The following is an 11,988-nucleotide window of genomic DNA, read 5'->3' on the forward strand; positions in this document are numbered from 1 at the left end:
CGAAGATTTTTAAGGCTGTGTGGGTCAACTAGACCAAAATCCTAACATGACCCAAAAGTGGCTGTTTTATGCAAGGTCAACCTTCCGGCGTCCCTTTCGGGAACATTCGGCTATTTATGACAAAACAGCATCACCTGACTTATTTATGACTCTTTTTATCTTTTTCAAATTAGAAAACTCAATATTGCAAACACGGCCTTTCAACGTCTCGGGGACGAAGATTTTTAAGGCTGTGCGGGTCAACTGGACCAAATCTTAAAAAATGACCTAAAGGTGGTTGTTTATGCAAATTCAGCCTTCCGGCGTCCCTTTTGGGAACATTTGGCTATTTATGACAAAACAACGTCACCCGACTTCTTTATGACAGAATTAAAATTTTGACATGTTTTTATTTTTTTTTTATTTATTTGCTTTTGGCTATTTTAGCAAAAGGTGGGGTTGGACCCGATGAGGGTTGCCTACGTATCTCACATCCGGTGAGAATCAAACCCGCGTAGTTCGGGCAGATTGGATACGGGTGAGAATAAAAATAAAAATAAAAATAATTCAGAGAAAACATATCTTTTTTTTTTCTTTTGCTTTTTCTTAAAAGGTGATGAAACATGTAAAATCTTTTGGATTTTCTTTTTCCCTTTTTTTTATTTTTGATTTTTCAAAAATGATAAAAAGTGCAAAGATTTTTTTTTTTGAATTTTTCATTTTTTTTTAAAAATTTGTTTTTTTAAAATAAAAATGTAACAAAACATAACCGCGCCCTATTTGCTTTATCTTCGCACTTCACCCTCTCTTTTTTCTTTTTTCCTTTTCATTCACTCTCAATTATCATTGGTCCGCCAAATGACTCTTTTACCCTTGAAAGAATGCAACATGTAACACATACGATGCATCAAGATGGTCTTTTTCATTTCAGGTTGCTAGCCCTAGACAGACCCAACCACTGTATTGAGTCCCCTAAGTCAAATGCAACATGATGCAAATAATCGTTCCTACTAGGGATCCAACATGAAGTCATGTTATTTTATGTTCAAAACCTGAGACGGTGTTCTAGACTGTGTACCCGAGCGGACAACTCAAGTCGAGGTTGGGGCAACTTACCGGGAACCAAAAGGCCATCCGGCTTCGTAACTTGTCCGAGCCTCTTTTTTATTTCAGGGTATGACACTAACAGAATAGGGAGTCTCAACCAGTAAGCACATCCCCGGAGGTGAAGAGAGAAGGGTTCGGCACAGTTTATATATACAGTCAAATAATATCAAAGCGGTAAAAGCAGCATTTAGCACATTAGGCTCAAACATGTAAAAATCAGATAAAGCCAAATATAACAATTTATCTAAGCTCGAATTTCTAACCCTAAACCAGTAGTTCTGAAGGAATTAAAATTCCCCAGCAGAGTCGCCAGAGCTGTCGCACCTCCTTTTTCCGCCCCCGCGGGGGTCCGAATGAGTTTTTTCCAATTAAAGAACAATCAAAACGGGATTGGTTTATTTATTTCAGAGTCGCCACTTGGGAGATTTAGGGTGTCCTAAGTCACCAATTTTAATCCTGACTCGAGGAAAAAAATGACTCTGTATTATAGTCCGCGAACCAGAAATCCGGATAAGGAATTCTGTTAACCCGGGAGAAGGTGTTAGGCATTCCCGAGTTCCGTGGTTCTAGCACGGTCGCTCAACTATAATATTCGGCTTGATTATCTGATTTTTATACAAATATGAACTTATGTGCAAGTTTTATCTTTTTACCGCTTTTATCATTATTTATTTTATTTTTACAAGAATGTGAACATTGTTTAAAACATGTCTTTGGATTACGTCACATGAAATGCACCCGCAATCCGGAACACATTTTATTCAATGTTTTGGGATTTGGATTTGGGTCGCATGAATGCGCACCCGTGCTTAAGAATGTATTATTGTTAAAATCGTGCCTAAAGCGATTAGCGTATTATTATTTATGGGTAAGACCGTGGAATTCACTAAACAGTCTATCCCGAATTCTAAATACTCAATTAAACATTTATCGAGGACCCCGCAATTGGTGCATTTTATTGGGCGAGGCTTATCTCATTTTATTTTATTTTTTAAAAAGTCAGTCCTAAAATGCCTACATTTTTTATTTGAAATTTGTCTCTACAAAATAAAAGAGAAAATATCTTAATTTATTTACATGTTATTACCTAGTTACATTATACTAGCATGTTCTCAGTTTGTCAAATTAAAAAAAACATAGCAATCTAATTTTAATCCTAGACCATTTACATGCTGAAATTAACCAATATTATTTAACTAAACAATATTTCTGCCAAGTTCCTACTAGATGGCCTATTCGTTTGATTTTGACTCGACGGAGTTACTACACCATTTATTTATTTTTAGGCAATATATGTAGATAGTTCATCTGTTAGACTATCGTCGGATGTTCCACTATATGTATTAAATAGCTACATGATTCTGATTTTTGCAAGCTAAATAATTTGTACATACAAATAAAATTCAGAATATAATTAAATATAATTCAGAATTTCAATTCTTCATTTTTCGTATTCATGCTTCATATTCGGATTACAATAACCTGTGTGTCAGTTGTGTACCTGATATTGGAAGCAAAAGAAAATGAAGATGAGAATCAGCAGCAGTAATAACAGTACAACACAGCAACAACAGCCCAGCAACAGTAACAACCCAGGAAAAGAGTTTGCAAACCGGTGGAATAGTAATCCCAAAACAAAAGCTTCAGACTTCGATCAAACAACAACAATTAATGCTGATTTCAAACAATGAAAGAAAGCAGAAGATTTTTTCTTTCATTTTTTTTTTTTTTTGAAAGTTTAAGTATTTTTTGGAATTTTCTTTCTCTCTTAAATATTCAGCCTTTTTTTTTCTCTATCTTATTCTCCCTGTCCGTTTTTTCTGTTCTCTTATTCTCTCCTCTTGTTATCCCCCTCTTATTCTGATTCAAGACTTCTATATATATCTCATCCCAGAATCCTTTAATCAATTCAAATCAACCCATTTTCTCCTACCAAACCCATTATCTTCCCACTCATCCCCCACTATATTAAACTAACATATCAAACCAACCCATCATATTTTGTCCCCCATGCCTAACATAAATAATTACCATATTCCCCTCCACTACATTTTGCCTTGTCCCCCATTCAATTAAACAATAATATCAAAACCCACCCCATTACATTTTGTCCCACATGCTTAACATAAAGAATTACAAAATGTTCAATTACCAAACTACCCCTCCGACCTTATTGCAATTATCAAACAACCCATGAACGTACTGCAAATTACCAAACTACCCCCATCAGCTATAACAATCAATTAATCATAACTTAACCAAAATATAGCCAAGATGACCAATTTCTCAACAATCTTCAACAACAAATCACATGAACACGATGAACAACACAACTCAAAATTAATGGAAATAAATTAACCATATTGGGAACCAATCCTGGTTAATTTAGACCATCAATGGATGAGCAAGGATACAACAATACAAACAACAAAATACATGATTCAAACTAAATCAACAAATCAAAAACAAACATAAACTCACATTAAATCACTGGATTAAACATGAACTTCAAACAAAGATGAACATGAACTAAATCTGTTTTTAAGCAACAAACATGACGGATTCACATGATTAAAACAACATTAATAATTTCTGGAAAATACATAACAACATGAAACAAATTGAAGAAATAATCAATTAAATTTCAATTTGAATCTACCAAACATTAAACTAACAAATTTTTACCTAAACAACAAAACAAACATGAAAGAAACATGAAAAACAACTAATTAAATTTCCATTTGAAATCTGAAAATTAATTCAACAAAACATATGAACAAACTAAAAAAAATCAATTCAAACGATAGACATGAACAAAACAAACATTTGTCGACTTTAGATTCGAGAATATCAAAACAAAATACGGACAAAATAAAACTCAAAATCTACTAACCGGATCGAAACGACGAACAAACGACTAAACAAACGACGAACTTGACTAGCCTCGACCAAAGCTCGAACCAACGACGACGAACACGAATTTAGGAAGTAACTGAAGCAACGCCGAAGCAGTAGCAATGGCGCGGGCAGCAGCCATGTTACGTGAAGAAACTGGGGTGCGTTTGGTTCGTTTGAAGAAGATGAAAGCAGCCACAACAGTGTGGCCTGCTTGGTTGATGACGACGCAGCGGCGACGGGGGATTAGGAGCTCAACGGTGGACAAGACAAGAGCAGAAACGTGGTCGATGCAGCAGGGCTTGGGAGCTCAACGGTGGACAAGACAAGAGCAGAAACGTGGTCGACGCAGCAAGCAGAAAGCTCAACTGGTCAAGCAGCGTCAATGGCGGGAAGGTAGTGCCGCCATGGACGATGATGGCAAAGCTCAGAGACGACGGAGCAACAGCAGTAACGCTGCTGGAGCAGGCTGAAGAAGATGAAGCAGTAGCAACATACCAAACATGGCATCCATGGCGATGGGTTGACGCGCGACGGAGAGGAGCCATTGACGTCGAACGCAGCAGTGATGTTTGACGCAGCAAAAGCAACTTGGTTTTGGAGTGACGAGGTCTGTTTGGACGTAACAGAAGTAATCAAGAAGCAGAAACTAGAGCAGTAGTTGCTCGTCGAGGAAGGAGATGAAGCAAGCAGCGATTGGGTTTTCCTTCCATTTTGGCCGAGGGTTTTCCGGCGAAGCAGATGGGGAGGTCGACGTGGATAGTGGTGACGTTGGTTGTTCTGAGTGGACGAAGAAGAAGGTAAGGGCAGCCATGGGAGGTCATTATTTTGGAGATGGAGAAGAAGAAGCCAAGGTTGGGGGGCGGATGGTATTTTGTGTTTTTAGGGTTTTTTGGAAAAATAAAAAAATGAAGAATAGGAAGTGTTAGGTCATTTTGGGGTTAATGGGGCGGACCGGGTCATGGGGAAGGTTGGGCAATTATTTGGGCCTGCGGTTTGAAATTGAAGAAGTGGCCCAATTCGATTTTTCTTTGTATTTTTGCTCTCTTTTCTTCTTTTATTTTTCTAAACCTAAATTATAAAAATACTTAAATTATTATTAAGAACTAAATTAAGTTATAAAAGCGCAAATTAACTACCAATAACAATTAACGCATAATTAAGTAATAATTAAGCATAAAATTGTATATTTGGACATTAAATGCTAAAAATGCAAAAGATGCCTATTTTTGTAATTTTTTAATTTTTGTAAAACAAACTTAATTACTAACAATTGTAGGACCAAATCCTAAATGCAAATGCGACATATGTTTTGTAGTTTTTATATTAATTTAACAAATAAACATGCACAAACAAATACAAATAATTATCCAAAAATGTCACAAAAATACTCAAAATTGCACACCAAGAAAAATCATTTTATTTTGAATTTTTTGGGAGTAATTCTCATATAGGGCAAAATCACGTGCTTACAAACTTGACCTTCCTCAGTACCAAGTCCCCGATATTAAAATATCGAAGGTTGGCCCTTCGATTGTAATGCCTTTTGATCCGTTGTTTCTGGGCAACCAATCGAACAAAGGCAGTTTCACGTTGTTCATCTAATAGCTTCAGGCTCATATTCATGGCCTCATCATTCAATTCCTTCGTCGAATATTAGAATTTGATGCTTGGCTCCCCAACTTCGACCAGTATTAAAGTTTTGGCGCCATAAACCAAAGAGAACGGGGTAGCCCCGATACTGGACTTCGAAGTTGTACGATACGTCCAAAGAACTTCGGGTAGGATTTCTCTCCATTTTCCTTTGGTGTCGGTCAACCTTTTCTTGAGGTTTTGTATTATGGTTTTCTTGGTCGATTCGGCTTGCCCATTCCCACTAGGGTGATAAGGTGTTGATAAGATCCTTTTGATCTTGAGGACTTCGAGAAATATAGTCACCTTGCTACCGACAAATTGTTTTCCGTTGTCACATGCAATTTCGGATGGTATTCTAAATCGACATATGATGTGGTCCCAAATGAAGTCGATGACTTCTTTCTCCCCTAACTTTTTAGTAGGCATGTGCTTCAATTCACATAAAGAAATAGTGAGTCATAAATAAAATAAATTGAGCCTTACCTGGTGACGGTGGAAGAGGGCCGACGATGTCCATCCCACACTTCATGAACGGCCATGGGGATAAAACCGAATGCAGTAGTTCCCCGGGATGATGAATCATCAGAGCATGTCTTTGAAATTTATCAAATTTTTGCACAAATTCCTTCGCATCTTCTTCCATATCAACCCAGTAATAGGCAGCTCTGACTACCTTTCAAACCAGTGATTCGTCGCCTTAGTAGTTCTCGTAGGTGCCTTTGTGGACTTCCCTCAAAACATACTTGGTATCTCCTGGTCCCATACATATTGCTAGCGGACCGTCAAACATCCTTCTAAGTGAGGTTCCATCTTCGAACAGGTTAAATTGGGTTGCCTTATGGCGTAGGGCCCTCGATTCCTTTAGATATGAGGGAAGTTTTCCATTCTTCAAATACTCTATGTATTTGTTTCTCCAATCCTAGGGCAAGCTTGTAGAGCTTATCTCAGCGTGGCCTTCTTCGACCACTGACCTCATGAGTTGTATGACAGCCCCCGAATTGAGTTTGTTGTCTTTGACCGATGACCCTAGGTTTGCGAGGGCATCAGCTTTGCTATTTTGATCTCGAGGCACATGTTTCTAAGTCCATTCCTTGAATCGGTGTAGAGTTACTTGTAGCTTATCTAGGTATCTTTGCATTCGTTCCTCCCGAACTTCAAAGGTTCCGTTAACATGATTCACAACGAGGAGGGAGTCGCATTTGGCTTCGATCACCTATGCTCCCAAGCCTTTGGCTAGTTCGAGAACTGTAATCATGGCCTCATATTCGACCTCATTGTTAGTCAATTTTACAGTTTTAATAGATTGTCTAACCACGTTACTTGTGGGTGGTTTTAGCACGAGACCGAGTCCGGAACCCTTTACGTTTGAAGCACCATCCGTAAATAAGGTCCAGATCCCCGAAGATGTACCCGAGTTGACTAATAATTCTTTTTCAACCTCGGGCACTAGGGCCAGTGTGAATTCATCCACGAAGTCTGCCAAGATTTGAGACTTGATAGCTGTTCGGGGTCGATACTTAATATCGTACCCGCTGAGTTCTACGTCCCATTTGGCCAATCGTCCTGAAAGCTCGGGTTTATGTAAAATATTTCGAAGAGGATAAGTTGTTACAACACATATGGGATGACATTGAAAGTATGGTTTTAGTTTCCTAGAGGCGCTTATCAAAGCAAGTGCTAACTTTTCTAGATGAAGATATCTAGTTTCGGCTTCACCTAGGGTCCGACTAACATAATAGATAGGGAATTATGTACTTTGTTCTTCTCGGACTAGGACTCCACTTACCGCTATCTCCGATACTGCTAGATATAAGTAAAGTTGTTCGTCTGTCCTCGGCGTGTGAATCAGCGGCGGGCTTAATAAGTACTATTTAAGCTCTTCCAAGGCTTGTTGGCATTTTGGAGTCCATGTGAAGTTATTCTTCTTCTTTAGCAACGAAAAAAATGATGGCTCTTATCGGAGGACCTCGAGATGAATCATCCCAGGGCGGCTACGCGCCCTATTAACCTTTGTACGGCCTTTACGTTGTCTACTACCGTGATGTCCTTGATAGTTTTAATTTTGTCGGGGTTGATCTCGATTCCTCGATTGGATACAATGAAGCCGAGAAATTTGCCAGAGCCGACCCCGAATGCGCATTTTTCTGGGTTGAGCTTCATGTTGTATTTATTTAGTATACTGAAAGTTTCCTGTAAATGCTTCAAATGGACCTCTGCTCGTAGGGACTAACTAGCATGTCATCAATATAAACTTCCATATATTTCCCTGTTTGTTCTTCGAACATTCGATTTACTAGGCGTTGATAGGTTGCACCAGCATTTTTTAATCAGAAGGGCATTACATTATAGCAGTAGGTACCATACTTAGTAATGAACGAAGTCTTTTCCTGGTCTTCTGGGTTCATCCGTATTTGGTTGTACCAGGAATAGGCATCGAGAAAACTGAGGATCTCGTGGCCGGTCGTGGCATCGCTCATGCGATCGATATTAGGCAAAGGAAAAGAATCCTTGGGGCATGCTTTATTTAGGTCTTTGTAATCTACACACATTCTAGGTTTGTTTCCCTTTTTAGGGACTACTACTACATTCGCTAACCATTCGGGATATTTTACTTCCCGGATGGACCCTATTTTGAGAAGTTTGGTTAGCTCTTCTTTGATGAAAGCATGTTTGACCTCAGACTGGGACCTTCTTTTTTGCTTCACCGGACGGAATTTCGGGTCCAAGCTCAGTTTATGGGTGGTAATTCCGGTGGGATCCCTGTCATATAGAAATGGGACCAAGCAAAGCAATCCATGTTAATTTTAAGGAATTGAATAAGTTTTCTCCTGAGCTTGGGGGCTAGCCCCGTGCCTAGATATACCTTTCGCTCAGGCTGATGTTCGGCCAGTATGATTTGTTTCAGCTCTTCGACCATTGGATTGGTGGCATTGGAATCATCGAGGACTATGAAGGATCGAGGAACCCCATAGTCATCATCCTCGTCAGTCCCCTATTTCTCTGATTGGGTCGAGGCTAGTATCTGTGGTTGCTATTTTGGCCTCCTGTTTTCCCTTCAAATTCAACCCTTTCATTAATGAGAGCGCCAATATCGGTATCACTTCGTCGACGGCAAACATTTCCTTGGTGGTAGGTTGCTCCCCTTAGAATTTTTTGACTCCCTCTAGTATCAGGAACTTTAGAACCTGGTGAAGGGTCGAAGGCACTGCCCTCAAGTTGTGGATCCACGGTCTCCCGAATAGGGCATTATACCTCATATCGCCCTCGATCACATGGAACTTCATTTCTTGGATGGTCCCAGCCACATTTATTGGAAAAGTTATCTCGCATTTGATAGTTTTACATGCCATATTGAAGTCGTTTAGTACTCGGCCCGCGGGCACAACCTGATACTGTAGGCCAAGCTGTTCTACGACCCTCGATCGAATAATGTTGGTCGAGCTACCTGGATCAATTAAAATAAGTTTAACATGAGTTTTATTCATAAGTGCAAATATTACCAATGCATCGTTGTGGGTTTGTACGATCCCTTCTGCATTCTCGTCATTGAAAGACAAGGTTCCTTCTGGTACATAATCCCGAGTTCGTTTCTCCCTTGTGATCGACACCATGGTGCTTTTAAACGCTAGTCCTTGAGGAATATCGACCCCTCCAACGATCATATGAATCATGTGTTATGGCTCCTCTTGCTCGTTCTGTTTATTTGAATCTATGTTTTTAAAGTGATTCTTAGCCCGATTGCTTAAGAACTCCCGAAGGTGTCCTTCGTTGAACAATCGAGCTACTTCCTCCCTTAGTTGCCTGCAATCTTCTATTTTATGGCCATGAGTTCCATGATACTTGCACATTTGGATGGGGTTTCTCTGGGCCAAATCGGTCTATAGAGGTCAAGGTCATCTAGTATCCTTGATACGTTTGATGGCTGATATGATAGCTGATGCATCTATGTTGAAGTTATATTCCGACAATCACGGTGCTTCTTTAGGCTCGGCATCCCTGTCGAAGCCGCTCTTTCTCATAAGCCCCACTGAATTTTAACCTCGATCATTTCTCCTCTCATTCCGTGCAAAGTTTTGCCCAGATCCGCTGCCTCTACGGTCTCTATTATACAGTTGATATCGATCTCTATTCGACATTGGTTCTTGGTCGATATCCCTCTTGATTCTATCTACAGGACTTTTAAGATAAATGAATCCGGAGGGAGCCCCCCCTTGATCATCCTCGACCCTAATCTTTGATTGATACCGATTGTGTACACGGCCCAAGTTACAACTGGATATTCGATCAAATTTTGCTTCAACTACTGTGAAGCTATGGAACTCCGAACGTTGAGACCTTGAGTGAAAGCTTGAATAGCCCAATTGTCGGTGACTGGTGGCAAATCCATTCCTTCTATTTGAAATCGAGATACGAATTCCCTGAGCATCTCGTTGTCCTTCTGTCTTACATTAAAAAGGTCTGACTTTCTTGTTGTAACCTTAATGGATCCGGCGTGTGCCTTTACAAAAGAATCTTCAAGCATAGCAAACGAGTTAATAGAATTAGGCGGTAAATTATAATACCATATTATAGCACCCTTCGGTAGAGTCTCCCCGAATTTCTTCAGCAATACGGATTCAATCTTGTCATCTTCCAAGTCATTTCCTTTGATGGCGCACGTGTATGAGGTGACGTGTTCGTTTGGATCAGTCGTCCTGTTATACTTAGGAATCTCGGGCATACAGAACTTCTTGGGGATTGGCTTCGAAGCCGCACTTGGGGGGAAGGTTTTTGTACAAACTTTTTAAAATCTAGTTCTTTCAATATCGGTGGTGCCCCCGGGATTTGGTTGACCCTAGAGTTATAAGTTTCTACCTTCTTATCATTTTCCTCGATCTTCCTTTCCCTTGTCTCGATTCGCTTTATTAGTTCCTCGAGCATCTTTAAGATAGCAGGATCGGTCTCCGACTCCTTCTCATTCGATTTTTTTGAAGCCGATTCGACCTTGTATACAACTTCCTGGGACGGCTCGAGTTCGATCCTGCCTGGCGTGTGGTTCTGATTTTGGAGTTGAGCTATTGCTGCCTGTTGGGCCTGCAACATTTCGAAGATCACCCGCAGGCTGATCCCGCCATCTTCACCGCCATGTGCGTTCTGAGTAGCTGATCGGGTACCCTCACGAATGCTGCTTTCAGGATCGATGGCCAAATTTCTATTGATGGCTACATGCGAACTGACGTCGATTGGATCTACAGCCAGAATTCCATCGAGGCCAGCAGGGGTACAACGTTTCCTAGTGCAATTTTCTCATTTTAATTGTGGTTGCTGTGATTATTGTCAATGTGTTGAGGTGCTGACTGAGAGTTTGACATTTTTAAATCCTATAATCAAAGACACTTCAAAGAACAAGTGTAAAATAGTGTGTGTTACGAAAATTTGTACCAGGCAATCACTATTATCCTTAGCCCCACGGTGGGCGCCAAACTGTTTACCCTAAAAACAGATAACAATTGAATTTATATTGTGATTTTAAGGATACATGATTTTACTTGGTACAAATTGAGCAAAGCCGTGAATTGATATTGAAATTGACAGTAAATAAGAATTAATGCAAACCAAATGAATCAAGTAGCTTTGGCCCTCTAATTTTATCACCCTTGAACCAAGTGAAGATTCAGTTTATACAAGAACAAAGTAACAGAGTATTGAAAGCTTAAAAGAAAAGTAGTATATTTCTTTATATAATGTGAATATGATGTCCTTTACAAATGATCAGACCCCCTTTATATAGTAGGTGAGTCCTACCCTTAATACAATCCTAAATATGGTAAGAAATCTCATGATTAGCTGATTAATCGGTCTCTTCTTGATACGTGCCGAGATTTCCGCCGTGATCCTCGCCCGATCGCGGATATCTTGGCTTTTCGTTATTCGGCTCGGCAGGCTTCCCTTGATCTTGCTCGATCTCTATCTCGCTCGGTCTTGATGGCTGGTCTCGATCTCGATCGGTCCCTGAGTCACGAGCTTAGCCATCTAACTTCTTGTCTTGGTCCGATATAACATGGGGTCGAACCCTGGCCTGTCACACCCCGATTTCGATTAATCATAAAAAGAAGTAAGACCGTACACAGAAGTAAAGAATGAGAGTTGTGGTAAATTAAGGATCACCAAAATAACTAGTCAATATATAATGAATCTTACATTATTGAATACGTCTGGAGATATTTTCCTAGACACGTCTTACATTGATACTTCGGCGTGACGAAAAATAAACAAAAGGTTTCATCACGTTGATGTCTCAGACATATGGGTAGATATAGTTATTGTTTAGCTAATAATTACTTTGAAAAGAGGAAAGGGATTTCTTGATAGCTTCTGAGAATGGAGGTAACT

The sequence above is a fragment of the Nicotiana sylvestris genome, chromosome 7, assembly GCF_000393655.2.
Source record: "Nicotiana sylvestris chromosome 7, ASM39365v2, whole genome shotgun sequence".
In the NCBI taxonomy this organism is placed as follows: domain Eukaryota; kingdom Viridiplantae; phylum Streptophyta; class Magnoliopsida; order Solanales; family Solanaceae; genus Nicotiana; species Nicotiana sylvestris.